We start from the raw sequence: 16,473 nt of genomic DNA on the forward strand, positions 1-16,473 counted from the left end.
CTGATGGAAGTCCAGCTGTTGCCACGAGTACTGCTTAACTGAGAGATGGTGTGAACAGTTGAGTAAGCAACCCCTGGGGCCCTTGGCTTGTATTCTAACCCCACCTTTAACCCAAACCTGGGGCAAGGTATTGAGTGATTCTATTTCCTCACTTATGAGAGTAAGACTAGTAGCACTTATCCCTTGGGGTTGTCCTGAGGATTAAATGAGTTAGCACACAGGAAGCATCGGGACAATGTAAATGTAGCTGATATTATTTTTATTTCTGTGATGCTGTATGATGACATACCAGGTGCCTCTTGTCTCTTTCTGCATTTACTGGAACCCTATACAGATGAGACATAGTTTACAAACCCACACATTTGAGATGCAAGCAAAACTTCCTTCATTTCTGAATTGAACTTAGCTCTTCGCTGTGTCCTCTGCCCAATAAAGTGAATGCTTTCCACATAAACTGAGTCATATTAGGATTTAAACACTCTCAGTGTGGGATCTTTCTGCTTCTCCTGCATTACTTCTCTGTGGGCTAATCTAAGTGTGTGAGGGAGAATAAGTCATTTTGACCTTAGGGATAAGTGTCTTTAAGTGACTTCCTGGGACACTACAGGCTGGTTTCTGTCAAGATGTGCACACTCTACTGGCTGCCATCTATCCCCATCAGTGACATGCTTTTCATACTGCTCTACCCTCATTTAACCTCTGTAGTGAGGTGTCTGCAATGTCACAGTGACCCCTGTGGCCCTTTCATGTAGATGAAAGTGGCTGGATGTTCTCCATGCTCTACTGCAGCACACTGGAAGACTGTCCACTAGTCCACTTGTTTACACTCAGCCATGGCTGAGTCCCTGAAGGTATGAGAAGTGAAACAATTTTCTGGAATTTAGGAAGAAATAAAGTGGAAAATGGTAGGACCCTGACCCCATTCTTGGTGATGCCAAGGAATAGAAAACAACTAGTACCTTGACCTCATTTTCCTTTCCTACATGTGATCCCTGTGAGAACACAAAAGTTAAGGGCACAGGAAATCAAAGGGTAGGTGTGCATTTGATGCAGGTTCAGCTGCCTCCCAGGTCATGGAGTAGGATGCAGAAGGGTAAAGAATACCCTGAAGAAAAACTGAAAATATCCATTTTCAGGATGTACTGGAGATAAGGTAACTATCCTTGAAAAGAAGTGCGGTGAAGACATTTACATCTTCCCTAATATCCATGTGCTTCCCAGCTCCCTGTATCAGTTAGGTCATGTGACTGAATATGACTAATGGGCTATGAGAGGAAATGGAATATCATTTCCAGGTTGAGAATTAAAGGGGCAGCTCTTATCCTCTGGCTATCTCTCTCTCTTTTTTGCTATGGTAACTCAGAGGCCAAGTAGGTGGTAGCCTATTATTAGAGAAATAGATTGGAGCCATCTCTGGCAAGAAGAAATTTACCATGGAGAAGTGCTGGACCTATATCAGAGTTTGCATATTGAGAAATAAAACTTGTTTTTATGTCACTGAAATTTTGTTGGTTCATTTCTTCCTGCAGCATAAAATAATCCTCCTGCCTAATCCAGCTAGGAAATTTCTAGCCTATCATTTAGCTGAAGGAGAATTTGTCAGTACAGAAGTCTTTGTGATGTAGTTAAGAAAGAACACCAACCACTGCTTGGTAGATGGGCATCCTCTTTTCTATATGATGATGGTGGGGTGTTACTGATCCTATTAATCTTGTCATCTAACTTATTTGATATTATTTCTAAATTACTTCTTCCTCAAACTTCCCTTCCTCAGACCTTCTCTTCCAGATGTTACAAAGTTAGGTAATTCTTCAGGATCACTGTCTCTTGAAGAATAGGAGTCAATTGAATTGCTTGATGTGATTGGGAGCCGAGGTTGTAAATTTGAAGTTATAGAATCTCTGTATGACCTATGGGAAGATGTTTGACTTTACAATCCAACATGCTTCTGTTTGAGTTTCACTCTGGTCACTTGTTAGCTATGTGACCTTATGCATGCTACTTAACTAAGCCTCAATTTTTTCTCTCTGTCAAATGGTAATACTTACTGAAAACTGTAGGTATTTTTAAAAAGCTATATATTAAGAAAATAGTATAGTGCCTGCTGCCTGACATATAGTAGGAACTAAATGGTTGATAATCTTATATTTGGCCATTGAAAATTGTGCTAAATTTGTAGCTGAACTATCATCTACAAATTTGAGTTAACCAGAACATAGTCTCAATTCTTCAATTCCTGTCTGGTTATGTTGGCTGGACTTGATTCTTGGTAGGGAGAATCAAGTATCTACTTTGATCTTTTTGTGAAGATCAAAGTAGATATTCTTCTTCAGAAGGTATTGTATAAAGAAGAATGTTCAATTAGAAATGCAGAATATTATTTTGGTGGAGAAGTTTGGAATAGGGGATCAGAGATTAATCCATGAGTTCAAAAATATATTTATGGCCCTGTATCCATCATTTTCAGACACAGGATCATTGTTGAATCATTTATTTTCACCAGTTCCTAGTATTCTCATTGTTAAAGCAGCAATAGGCAGTCCTGGCTTGCCTGTTTTTCATTTACAGCTGCCTGGATTGCTGTGAGGCTCAAAGAGATTAGCATATATGGAAAGTCATGAAGGACAAGTAGTTAAGAACAAGCCATTACAGTTATTTTTATATCTAGCAGTTCTTTGTATTTGACAAAATGTTGCTGAATGAATAAGGTGGATGAATAAATATAAGCCAAATCGAAAGGAAATAGAAAAGAGATTTAGATCACAGTCAGTTTCTCCTGTGGATATAGAAGTGAACAGGAAAGTTCACTAGTCTAGAGCACATGACTGGATTTCTACAGTAAAATCTTAAAAGTCAGTTCATTCAATCTTCTCATCTATTTATAAGGAAAGTGAGTACAGAGGGAGAAATTTCTTATTAGAGAGTGGCAAAGTTGGAGTGCCAACTTTGCTTCAAAATTTGGGATGAGCACTGTTTCCAAGCCCTCTCCTGAGAGCATCCTCTAGACTTGATGAGGTCTGCTTCAGCTCTGCGGTTGTGCAGATTCTAGGGAAGTATGTTTCGCTCCCGTAGCACATACCTGAATGAGATCACATTCATGTACTTTGTTTTAGATCTACAAACTATATTTATTAACTTTCATACTTTCTTCTCAGGATAAGCCCTGCCATTTTATAGTTTTACATTTATAGTTGTGTTCTAAAGTTTCAAGAGTAATAGGAGCTCTCTTAGGCTCCTCTCACATTTCTAAGTTCCCAAAGATCCTCTTCAGTTGAGTAGATACTTTCACACACTGAGGTCAGCCTTTTCAACATGGTCTAGGGTTTCCAGGTATATGTAGAGGTTTAGGCACATGAGTGATGTCACATTCTACCACAGCTTTGTCACAAATGCTCTTTCCATGGTGAATTATTGTTGCATTAAGGATCCTGAGAAAACAACAAGGTTTGTTTCCACTTCAGAAGAAACCATGGCTTACAAAAGCTGAAACTTCTGAGCTAGCAAAAGCTGCTAACTTTAAAAGACTACTGTTCATGTTGGTAGATTGGCCTGGTTATAGCTCCCTGGCTTACTACTCAGAATTAACTACATAGAGAGGATATGTGGGTGTGGGCATGTGATCATTTGTACTATAACTGGAAATGGAATATCAGTTGGTCAGGTAACCCTCTTTCATGCTACTAGTGGTTTCTTATCATAATTTGGAAGAATTCCAACATTGTATATCAGTATTTACTACGGAGGAAACATAAGTTAGGCTTTGCAGATTCTTTATATCCTCCAGCCTTGAAGAACAATGGGAAAGCTCAAGGTTCTCTTGACCTTGGGTAGGATAACTGGTAGCTCATACAAACTTTCATGACTTGATCTTTCACCCCCAGTGTGTGGATTGAACCTGGATCTCCAATACAAAATGCAAGTGAAAAGAATTTCAAACATTCTTCTGGAAAAAAATAGATTCTGTTTTTGACTCATAGCTATGGGTGTCTTTAATAAAAACATGTCTTAAGTTGAAAAGATGGAAATAGTTAATTTTGATCATATCGTCTTAATAGTGTCCTAAATTTTAAAAATCCCTTTCAGTGTCATAATTATCCTTTGGTGTTATTAGTTTTGACATGGTAGATGTGTATGTGTGGGTGTTTGTTTATGAGAGCAGATTTAAACCTGAATACAAGTTCATCTTGGTTGATGAAGTTGATTAGATATAAGGCACTGTAAATAGGGGAAAGATGTTTCAGGCTAAGCCCATGACCCCATGCTTCTGGTTTGTGGTGTCCAGAAGCATGGACACCTAGCAGAGAGGAGGAATGGTTGGTTTGCAATGGTGGGTACTTGGGAGGCTGAAGCAGGAGGATCACAAGTTCAAGGCCATCCTGGGCAACTTAGACATGGACTTGGGCATGCTGGTTAGCATTTTAGCTAGTAAACGTAGACACTGGAGGTAGATCATTAGGGTGCTCCTTTTCTTCTCCCAATCTGCATTTTATGAAAGCACAGTAAACCCGCGCTGGAGTTGTGGCTCAGTGGTAGATTGCTTGCCTAGCACATGTGAGGCCCTGAGTTCAATCCTCAGCACCACATAAAAAATAAACGAATAAAATAAAGCTATAAAAAGTTACCACATTTTAAAAAAATTTTAAAAAAACCCACAGTAAAGTTTACTACCAATTTCACTTGTACCTTTTAACCTAGTTTTAAAAAGTCTTCTTATCTCTAATCTGGTGACTTACTGGAGCTGAGAACAATGAGCAGAAAGTCTTGTTTTCTCATATTCTGTGCTCCCAGAATATGGTAGCCATGGATTTTGTTTCTTGCTATAGCTCCTTAACTGCAGGGTGATCTTAGTTAAGACTTTTGATCTTACTTTGGGTCTGAAAAATAAGATCAAATAAGCCAGTCTGCATCTGAGAGTTAAGTCCCAAGATACAGAAAGTTTCAACATTTTTCCTGTTAGATAAGTCTGAGGTGAGGCAATTTCATCATATGCTATCAAAGGAAATGGGAAATATAAAGACAATAATAGAAAAGGGCATTAAAAAAAGAGAGATGAAATAAAATACTGACTTAAATCCTTTTTTAAAAGTTTTTAATTTTCAGAAGTTTGATTTGAGAATTAGGTGAAGGTACAAAGCGATGTCTTTGAACAGGACCAGTAGGAGATAAAAAGAACCAGTATGTGGTGAATATCTCTGATGGGAAGAAACAAGTTCAGGTATCTGTGGTGACACACTATTTGTCTTCTTGTTTATCTCCTCAACCATCCTTCAGTCTGCACAGAACCACCAGAGAAAAACCACTGCAAGTCATCACATTGCCCCAAATTTATCTTAGTGGGCTGACCTGAAAATTAAAAATGGAAATTATTCCACTGCTCAGTTTCTGCTCTTGGTTGTTGCTGAATATTGTTCTGTTTCAGATGTTATACACAAAATACCTACTTAGTCATCTTTGCTGTGGGGAAAGTTAACTCGGAATCCTCCCTCTTTAATATGTCAACCAGCCTGAGCAATTCTTAGAAATGATTGTTGAGTTAAAAGAGAATTGTTTTTGATATTTTTAAATAAAAATAAAAACCTCATCTAATAATTACTTTGCAGTTTAAAACAGCATTTAAGATTCTTCTGTCAAGTATAAAAAAAATATTTTCTTGCAGGATTGAAACTGAGAATTTTGTCCTCATTTCATAGATAGGGTGTGGGTCTGGGACAGCCAACATGTCCACCATTTGAAAGGCCACCATTTCAGAACTGAGAATTTTCAAGGGCTTAGAGAAGAAAAACCCACTGATACTCAATTCTGTGGTTGTGTAGCCTGGAAGATTCCATAGCCTTGCATTTTGAAGCCATTATCATAACGGGGGAGATCCTAATGCCATTTTGGATGCTCTCAGTACACTTGCTGACAAAAACATCATTGGCATCATTTATTTACTTGTATGTTATACAGAGCAGAATTTCAAGTTTTTGTAATTGTCCAGAATATTTTTCTAAATTTCTCTGAAAATACAACGTTTCATTCTTTTTATAAATATTTGTTCCATGCCTATTTGTACTAGACTGTGGTCTAAGGCATTTGACATAAATCAGAGATATGTGTCACCTTCAGGGAAATTGAAACATGGATTATTTTCTTTTCTATAATAAAAAAGCCAAAATTTCTGTTTGATTCCTTTCCATCTCCATCTCCCATATAATAGCCATGATTGTGTAGATAACGCTTAGATCTCTTTCACAATATTTGTAATCTGCTAAGCTGTCATCTAAGATTTTAATTCTACACTTTTCATACCTACCTGTCTCTCAAGCAAGCTCAGAATATCGTGGATGCTCCACATAATTCCATTTCCCCCCCAGCTGGATCCTCTTTGTAACTTTTATCTCTCTTAGTGGTAGTTTTCTTGCAGCTCCATGGTTGGCACCATCCTCCTCTATGGATTCTATGCACAGAGGACCTCCCAGCACTTTGATTCAGCATCCCTATGTGTTGCTTATGAGTTCGCCTCATCTTCGCTAACAGCTCGTTCAGGGTTAGCCCACTGAATCCCTTGCCCACTCTGTTATTTACTTGTCCTCTGCTTCTCTTCCCTTTATCTTTACCATGGTGTGCATTGTAGATCCATCTTTCTCTATCATTCTCTTGCTCAAATCTCTCCATTGATTTCCCTTTATCTAGAAATAAATCCTGAACTAAATCATTTTCTGGCCATAACCTCCAGGTTTGTTCATATCAACCATAGTTTCATGTATGCATATATCACGATTACTAATCTAGAAAATGGTTTTCTATAAACATGTATTCTGCTGGGTTATGCTGGAACATGTCCTGATAGCATTGTTTTAGATTTTGGTTTTATTTCCCTCATATTCTAGTCTAAACATCTGCTTCTTCATGAAAATCTATGATAGACTTCCTATGGCAATCAATACTTATGATGGATTTCTATTGTCTTCACAATATTTTTATTTGGGAAGATATAATATATACTTGTAGCAAATAAGAATCTTGAGTACACGAATAAGGTTGATTATGTTCATCTTCATTTCTCAGTATCTAGCCAAGATCCTTCTGATAATATTTGTTGAATTAAAAAAAAAAAGAATGGATTTAGTTAGGTGTGGTGGCACATGCCTATAATACTACTGATTCTGGAGGCTGAAGCAGGAGGATTACAAATTCAAGGTCAGCCTCAGCAATTTAGAGAGGGCCTAAGCAACTTAGTGAGACCCTATTTCACAAAATAGAAAGGGCTGGAGACTTAGTTCATTGGTAAAACTCTCCCAGGTTCAATCCTCAGTACCAAAAACCAAAACAAAACAAAAGAAAGGAATAAATTCATTAATAAATAGGAGACGGGAAGTGAAGTGTACTAAGATAGTAAGGAAAGTTCTGAAATCTGAATGTCTGACTTCAAATCCAGGCTCTACCTCATAATAATTTTGTGATTTTAGGCATGTTACTTAACCTCCCTGTGCCTCATATCATCACTTATAAAATAAGGATAGCACAAGTACCTTTCATGGAGTCATCATGAGAGGTAATTATTTTATTCTCTAAAATGCTTAGGCTGAATAGCCCAGAGTGAAGACCTCCTAGGCATTAGTTATCACTACTATTTTGAGATTACAAATGTGAAAGGGGAGTTTTATATAAACTGGAGTAACTGAATAAAGCTCCATGAGAAGGCAGGCAGGAGTTTAGGCGGATCTTGAGTGATGGATCAGTGGAAGGGACATATCACAATTTGCTTTTTATAAGATCTCAGAGTCAGCCGGGTGTGGTGACGCATACCTATAATCCCAGCAGCTTGGGAGGCTGATGCAGGAGGATCATGAGTTCAAAGCCAGCCTCAGCAACTTAGTGAGATATGAAGCAACTCAGTGTGACCCTATCTCTAAATAAAATACAAAACAAAACAAAACAAAAAATTTCAGAGTCAGTGATCAGCATGGTGCTATCCATTGTCAACCATAAAGATCAAATTTCTTTTTCCTAAGTTCTTTTAAGTTCTTTCGTTGACTAGAACAACAACTATTTTGGAGGCTGAAGCAGGAGGATTCCAAATTCAAGGTCAGCCTCAGCAATTTAGAGAGAGCCTAAGCAACTTAGTGAGACCCTATTTCACAAAATAGGGATCCTTTGATACAGGGCATTTTTCTTCACATTTTAAAAGAGAGCCATGAAGGCTGAATTCAGGGCTGATTCCCCTGGCCTCCTGGCCTCCTGGGCCTCCTGTTGCCAAAAACCCCTCCGTGCTCAGCCGTGGTCTGGCTCAGCTCAGGAAACATCTGCAAGGGCGGCTTCGCAGTGACACATTCTCAGCATCAGACAGCCTGGCCTAGGGCAGCCTGCTGGGTCCACCTCCTCCAGAATACTGTGCATGGGGAGGCTGAGGAAAGAGAACTGGGACTGGGCTTGTCACCTGGGGCCCAGGGGGCTCAGATGACGTGATCCTATTGTCTAAAGGACAGCCGCTGGTTGTTTTGTTCTATTTAGTAAAATAAATAAAGCCTCCTGTTTCTATGGTGATGTCTGAGCCACCAGAGTGCAGTCTGATGGTCCCACCTGGACTCCTGGTCTGGGCTCTCAGCCTAGGAGGGTTATGGTGCACGTGGGAGACTAATTATTTGCACAGCTCCAGCGTAATGAATAGCTTTGGATAGGGAACTTCCTGGAGTTGACTGGGGGAATACTCCACCCATGCAGCTTGATTACAGAAACTATTTAAAAAAAATTTTTTTTTAGTTGTTGATAGACCTTTATTTTATTTATTCATATGCGGTGCTGAGAATCAAACCCAGTGCCTCACACATGCCAGGCAAGTGCGCTACTGATGAGCTACATTTTGAAGTGCATTGCTATGACTCCAAAAGGGAAGGCTATTTGATAGACTAGACTGTCCTTGTAAGCTAAGCATAGATCATTCACCTCACACCTAAACACTCAGGGCCCTCTGGGCACAGGCAAGAGGGTACCGGGGCGCTGTTCTCAAAAGTTAGATTTCCTGCATCTATCCCTTTTCCTGCTTCTCTTCCAGCGTTTGTCATTCCTGGAGTGAAGGGGTTCTGCGTGGGTTGAGGTAAAGAAAGATTCTGCAAGTTTTCTATGCTCCCTTTCCACCTTCCAATGTATATGAGCCACAGAGGGCAGGTGTTCACCTGGTGGCCCTGGAAACCATTGGTTTTCCTTTTGGAACTGAAGGGTAGAACAAAGCTCTTTTCTGAGATGTTTTACGTTACCTATGCTCAGGCTCTGTGTTGAATATACCAGAATATATTTCTGAAAGTAGGGGAGTAGGTTGTTTGATGGGCTTGCTCCATAGATGATTTGTAACTGAGGATGAGAAAAATGAGATCTTCGCTGGAGTTTACAGTGACTTCTAACTTTGCTTGCTTTCAGCTTAGATCTTATCTCATTGGGGACCTCTGCAGTCAGTTTGCTTCTTTGATATGGAAATGTGCACATTGATCCCTGTTGGAGGACCTGGAAGCCTCAGGACCCCAGGGCTCAGGGAGGCAGTCTCAGGTTGAAAGTGGGAGAGAGGAATTCAGCTGGCCTCTGTTTCCACTTCCTTCCTTCACTCTTCTGTCTGAAGTTTTGTTTCTCTTTGGTGTTCTCTTTCCTATCGCACATTCTTCCCAGTGCTTAGGGAAATCTCTCTCTAAAGCAAAATAAACCAAGTTACGACACAGGCTACCCTGCTCCTCAAAATGCATTTAGGGGTAAAAATGTAGAAATCTTAAAACTGAAATGTGATTTGGGAATTAGGTGTGCTGTGCCCTGCCATGAATAATTCAGTAATACACAGATTCTGCTTACTCCTTGCTGGCATTTAGATTTATTAAAAGAAGACATTGGGCACAGTTGAAGCAACAGAGCCAAGACCTAGGAAACTGACCCGAGATAATCAGGAGGGAGTTGCCACTGTACTTCCTCTGAGTATGAGATAGCATACATCTGAATTTTGAGTCTTTTAAATAATGAGACTAAAGGTTGCATTTTGAAGTACAGTCTTCTTTCGGGAAGACTATGTACTTAATCCGGCTATGGGATTCTAAATGTTTCTGGGACAATTCCTTAGGAAAAACCTATGGGCATTATAATCCTGGTGCCCTCAGGGTTGACATGCTTTTCAAGGGCCTAAGATAATATTTGAAACCAGAAAAATATGATCATTTTCTGTCTTCAGAAATCAAATGAATGCCCAAAAGAATAAAGATGAACTACTATGCAGGATATTTAGTTGAGAATGTTTCATCTTAGAGGGCAATCATAATGATTAGGTCTCTAGTTATTCAATGCCATGTGACCAAGTAGAGAATGTCTCTTTCAGGAACCTCCATCATTTGGCTGGCTTATTATGATTCCTGTGATCTGAAAAAAAAAAACTCCATATAAGAAATAAGCTACCTTTCTACCTGGAGATATCATCTGGTTTAGCACCTCCCAACTAAAAATCCCAAATCTGCAATGCTTCCAAAAGCAAAGCTTTTTGAGTGTGTCTACATGATGCATCAAGTGGAAAATTCCATACATAACCTCGGGTGACAGGTTAAAGTCAAGACACAGGCTGCGGTCTGGAGGTATAGCTCAGGGTTAGAGCGTGTGCTTAGCCTGGGCAAGGACCTGGGTTCAATCCCCAATATCAAAAGCCAAAAACAAAACAAAACACAGGTGCACTAACAATACTTCATGAAATTACTTTCAGACTGAGTACATAGTATATAAGAAACGTAAATAAGTTTCTTGATTAGACTTGGGTTTTATCCTCAAGATATCTCATTATATACATGCAAATATTTAAAATATAAAAGAAATTCAAAGTCCAAAACACTTCTGATCCCAAGCATTTCAGATAAGTGATAGCCTAACTTGCATTTCCATTGAGGAAATATTTTCCCTAAGGTTCCCAGACCTAACATGCTTTCCCATTCCTGGACTGATGGCCATCATTCTCTGACTTACATAAGAATAATAGTAACAAACAGAGGGGTTCTTTGATATTTATTGCCATGTTACATGTAATGTGCATATCTGACATGTGTTGAGTTTCAGTAAGTATTTTCTAGTTTAAGGATACCTATACTGTTTTCTCTATTTTTCTCTTTATTAGCCTGATTTCCCTCTGTTCTGTGACCCTATTAAGGTCAGGGGCTATATATTTATCTCCAGTTTTGAAGACCAAGCACAGTGCTCAGGACAGAATAAGTGTTCATTAAATGTGAATTGAGTGGATGAAAGAATGAATTAAAAGCCCAAGTCTCAGAAAGTTCTAAGACTTATGTCAGATTCTTCCATTTTACTAAACTTATGCTTTCACAATTAACTTTCAGAAGTAACTGACCAAAAATTGATCTATAAAACATGAAAAATGATCTTCTATCATTGACTGTTTCACATGTTTTGTAGATTCTAGCATTAGAATCCTCTGGAATTCAATCTCCCCAGTTTCTCCATCCTTCTTTTTTGAAACACACAGATTCAAGTTCTGTTCTTTCTATCTTTCTATCTATCTATCTATCTATCTATCTATCTATGTATTTATTATTTATATATAACAGCAGAATGCATTACAATTCTTATTACAACATGAATTGGTGTGAGTGTACTATGTATACAACCAGAGATATGAAAAATTGAGCTCAAGCTCTGTTATTTTGTAATAAAGTGTGTGTTGACTAACTCATGGATTGAGGATTCAGTTCAAATATTGACTCTTTCCTTTACTTTTCACATAATCTTGGGAAAGCAACACAATGAAATGGTCAGTGTATAGCATTTATCACTACAAGCAATTATCATATGTGCTTATCATCTAGCTTTCTCTGTAAGAGTGCAAGCAGCTCAAGGGCCAGGACTCTGTCTTGCTGACCACTGTGTCTATAGTGCTTGGAACAATGCCGGAAACTAAGAGCTGCTCACTGATATTGGTTGTCAGAAATGCTGATGTAGACTGTGTGAAGTGATGAGTACAGTTTCTCATTCCCATCAGGCACTCAACAAATGGAAATGTCCATCTGGATTGTTCCATAGCCTCCTTACTGCCAGTCTTGCCCCCTTTCTGTTCACTTGTCATTTGAGAAATCAGACTATTTCTTTATTGCAAGCATAATCCTGTCATTGCCTTCATCAGTTCTTTAATGACTCTCCAGTATCTTCAGATTAAAGGCCATGCATTTTGGTGTTGTACTCCAGGCCACTTGTGATCTGGGTTCCACCCAAAGAGCCATGCTCACTTCCTCTTCCACCCAAAGAGCCATGCTCACTGTGCTGAACTCCATATGGCTTTCTGAGCAGCTGATGGTCCCTCATCTGCCCCTTTGCACAGGCTGTTGCCTGTCTTTTATGCTTATTTAATTCTTAGCCTACACTTCTAGAGTGTGTCATTCTTAAAAACTCAGCTCTGATCTCATCTCCCTGCAAAGACATCTAGGTGTAAGTTTAGTCTCTTCAAGCACATAGTGTGTGTGTGTGTGTGTGTGTGTGTGTGTGAGAGAGAGAGAGAGAGAGAGAGAGAGAGAGAGAGAGATTCTCACATCAAACTGTACTGTTTTTATTGCGTCTATTTGCCCCACCGAACTCAAGCTCCACTGCAATTATTCTGCAGATTAATTCATTCTGCCATTTAGTAGAATGTCTGGCATAATTTATGTTATGAAAAAGTGTAGACTATACCTTGATGTGTGTCTTTGTTGGGTGAAGGAATCTATTGATGAATAATTAAATGAATGATTTCATATGTCTGGAACGGTGCCTACTGAGTTTGAGTGGAGTGGTATTGCTTGACTACAGAGTCTGTGCATGTTTATGCTGTCTTTTTTGCATGCTCTCTTTTTCTTTTAAGTATTCATTTCTGTGGCTCCGTGACTTTAGCTTTATATGGAGTAGGCTAGAGAAATTGGATAAGACACTGTTCTCCAGGGCTGGTGATTGGAATCTACTCTCTCTCCTTCTACCTGCAAGTAAGGATGTGTCTGCTGGAGTGGGGGACTCATTTCTGGCATTTCATTCTTTTGATGTTAATCAGGGTAACAGGAAGATCTCCATCTCTGTAACTCATAATTCCTATGTCCCCTTTCTATCCCAGGGAGATCTATCCCATGGTGGCAAAATAGAATAAAGGGACCACTGGGGGCACAGGAGGGTTGGGTGCATGTTCCAAAAAGCCCCTTGAGCCCTCTGAGGCTCTGTCTCTTCATTTATAAAAGGAGAGGTCATCTGGCTCCTTCTAGATTGTGACATTCTAGAGTTACATGGTGCCGATAAGGATGATCACATAGTAGCGATAGCCTTTGGAGAGGGTCAGTTGTTGGTTCATGTCCTCTAGGCCAGCCTGTGTCCCCTGTGGCATAAAATCAAAGAGGGCACATTTTGCTAATGTGCTTTATCTTGCCCATCAGCTCTGGGAATGAATTCCACTGGGTGATCACAGTTACTGGGCCTCATGGTTTAAGGAGATGCAATCCCAGGAGCAGCTGCCCTTTGACCTGCTGGCTGGCCTGTGCATTATTCACTCTGTCACTGGTCCTGAGACTGGCCTACTGCCTGCTGGGAGCTCCACAGTCTAGAGCAGCAGTTGGGCCAGGAATGAAACAGGATGCTTGCTGGATGAGAGGACAGGGGTGCAGACTGTTGCACAGGGAGGATTATACAGCTCAGATCCAACACAAATCCATACTCAGTTTGTGTGCCCAAAGAGCTGTGGATGCACTGTGATCAGAGACAGAGAGTGGACAGACGGACCCCAGGGAGAAAAGGGCCTCACTATTGGTAACTGAACGCTAGGAGTAGATCATGGCTTTGCCAAACCAAATAATCAAAGCACGAGGGCAGCAGGGGCTGATATGTTGGTATTTGCAGTCACCTTTTGCTTGTGTTTCCCATTCAAGGCAAAGCTCTGTCTGCAATAACAAACAACACAGGGCAACCCAAAGCTCAGTTCCTGACAGGCTTCCTAGTGAGACAGATCAAATGTCACAAACAGCCTGGACTAGTGCCTGATTTAGCTGGAAGCTCATCCTGGTGCCCTTGAAGCTTCCCTAGCAACTGTGACTCCTGAGGCCTTAACAATTAATCCTTCCAAATGGGGTTCCTGGTTTCAGTAGACATATCCATCGTGTTCCTGGGAGAGTAAATGACTAGTAAAAGAGGAGATGCAGAGATACGGCAAACTAAGCACTGAGGGAAGAAAAGGTTTAGATGACTTCGAGGCAGACAGATGACCCAAACTCTAAACTCTGAGGTTTGCAACTGTCTTGTGAACTTAGCAAGTTTTTTAATCACTCTGAGCCTTTGTTCTCTCATCTTATGTGTGGTCAGTGGAAGGAGATCCTTATAAAAATTAGGTTTGAAAACAAAGAACCACAAAGTTGAAAGTTCCTAGTCATAGATTCACTGAACTACTGCTGTTTTCATTCATCCACATATATGTTTTAATGCATCATTCTGCAATAGGAGATGATATTTCTATGGAGAAATATCCCAGGACATGCTGGGATAAATCAAGGCAGGAGTGAAGAAAAAAAAAAAAAAAAAAAGCAGAAAAGAAATCTTAGGAAATACAAAAGGCCACATTTCTCTAAAGGATATATTTTCCTTCTCTGATACTTGCCCACAAGGGGAGGGGTTTTTGTCTGAAGTTTTCATAGAACTGTCAGTACATACCCTTAGGCACCAAATTCTAGGGAACTAATGGGTAAAATGGAAACTGCAATTATTAGCAATTCCACATATTGAGAAACACAGGGACAGAGACTATGTGTCTGAGCCCAATATCATTGTCTTTGCCTCAGAACCCCAATTGTTTAATCTAGAAATTGAAACACTTTTGGGGTTACAGTTTATCACATGGAAGCCCTTAGTTCTTTGGGCTGTTTCATTGTAGACAAACCGCTGAACTACATTTCTCTGAACATAGGACATGCTGGGATAAATCAAAGCCGGTAGACTTGGCTTGAGGAGTGGCCAGAGAGATGCTTGCAGAGTGCAGTAAACAGGACATGGAGGAAGTTGGGAGCTGGACTTGGGTTGTTAACAAGCCCCCCCACCCCATTGTCAGGAAACATGGGGAGCTGACGGCCACAGAGCACACAATGATGCAGCGGGAAGTGGCCTTTATAAATACACAGGGGTCAGGGCCAAGCCCTGCAAACAATAGGGGAAATGATGATGGCAGGGAGTGGGTGTGGGAGGTGGAGAAGGCCAGGATGAGTCCATCAATGACAATAACTGCACAGGCAGTGTGTGTGTGTGTGTGTGTGTGTGTGTGTGTGTGTGTGTGTTGTGGGGTGGGGGTGGGAGTTACAGACAGTGGCCTGGGGGTTGCAAATAAAACAATACACATTTCCAGGTGACTCAGTAGCCACAACAGAGGGCAGTGGGGCCTGGAAATAGTCCACTGTGAGTCCCATTGTTCCTTCAGGAACCTCTCCCTGGCCTCTACGTGTGGAAGATCACCATTTTGCTCCATTTACCGGAAGGAAGTTAGTTGAGTGTTGAAAGGCTACCATTCCTACCATGATGAAAGTGAGCTGTTGGATTCTTTTTTTTTTTTTTTTTTGTCTCTGTTCATCTTTGAAAGCAAATAGACCCCAGAAGAAGCTTGAGCATTCTGGTGTGCAAGGGTGCAGGGTCACAGAGCATCAGACAGTGCTCCCAGAGCTGAGCTTTGATTTAATCTTCCTAGATGCATTTGGTGTGTGGCTGGGAATGAATAGATAAGGATATCACCCTTCATTTGCCCTGTGGGGAAATGCATCTTTATGACCAGAATATAAAATTGCAAATGAGATCAAAACATTTGAAGAGCTGTGGAAAAGACCATAAACCAAAGTGGGAATCTTAATCATTTGTCCAGCATGAATTATTCCTTACTGGTCAAGCTGGTGAGTGATGGGCTATTTGAAAAAGGTGCCTAAAGGATCTAGAATTTTCTTTTTTTGTGGAATGTTTCTTAGTTCTTTCCTTGATTAGCTGGGAATGGCATAGACAACTTAAATTCTTTAGGTTTAATTCCCCCTTACAACCTGAGGTCTGTCATTGAGGAAACCTGGGAAATGCTAAACTTATGGCAACAAGAAGTTTTTAAATAATCTCAATTTTTCTTTTCATCTCTGTGCAGCCATATTCTGTTGAGCACTGGAGGTTCACCTTTAACCTTGACATATAGCACATGTTCCATTTGTTCTTAGCATGGGTGATTGCATGAAAATCAAAGAAAGATAAAGGAGAATAGCTATCATCAAATGCCATTTTAATTGTACCAGGTGTTTATAAAGGAACAGGGTGGTTTCCATGTGCAAAAGATATGTGTGACATATGAATACATCTCAAGTAGAAATTGTGAACTAGCTTGGTATAGTGGAACACGCCTATAATCCCAGTGCCTCAGGAGGCTGAGGCAGGAGGATTTCAAGTTTAAATCTAGCCTCAGCAACTTACCAAGGCCCTAAACAACTCAGCAAGACCCTGTCT

Source organism: Callospermophilus lateralis, chromosome 2 (assembly GCF_048772815.1).
Source record: "Callospermophilus lateralis isolate mCalLat2 chromosome 2, mCalLat2.hap1, whole genome shotgun sequence".
NCBI classification, from domain to species: Eukaryota; Metazoa; Chordata; class Mammalia; order Rodentia; family Sciuridae; genus Callospermophilus; species Callospermophilus lateralis.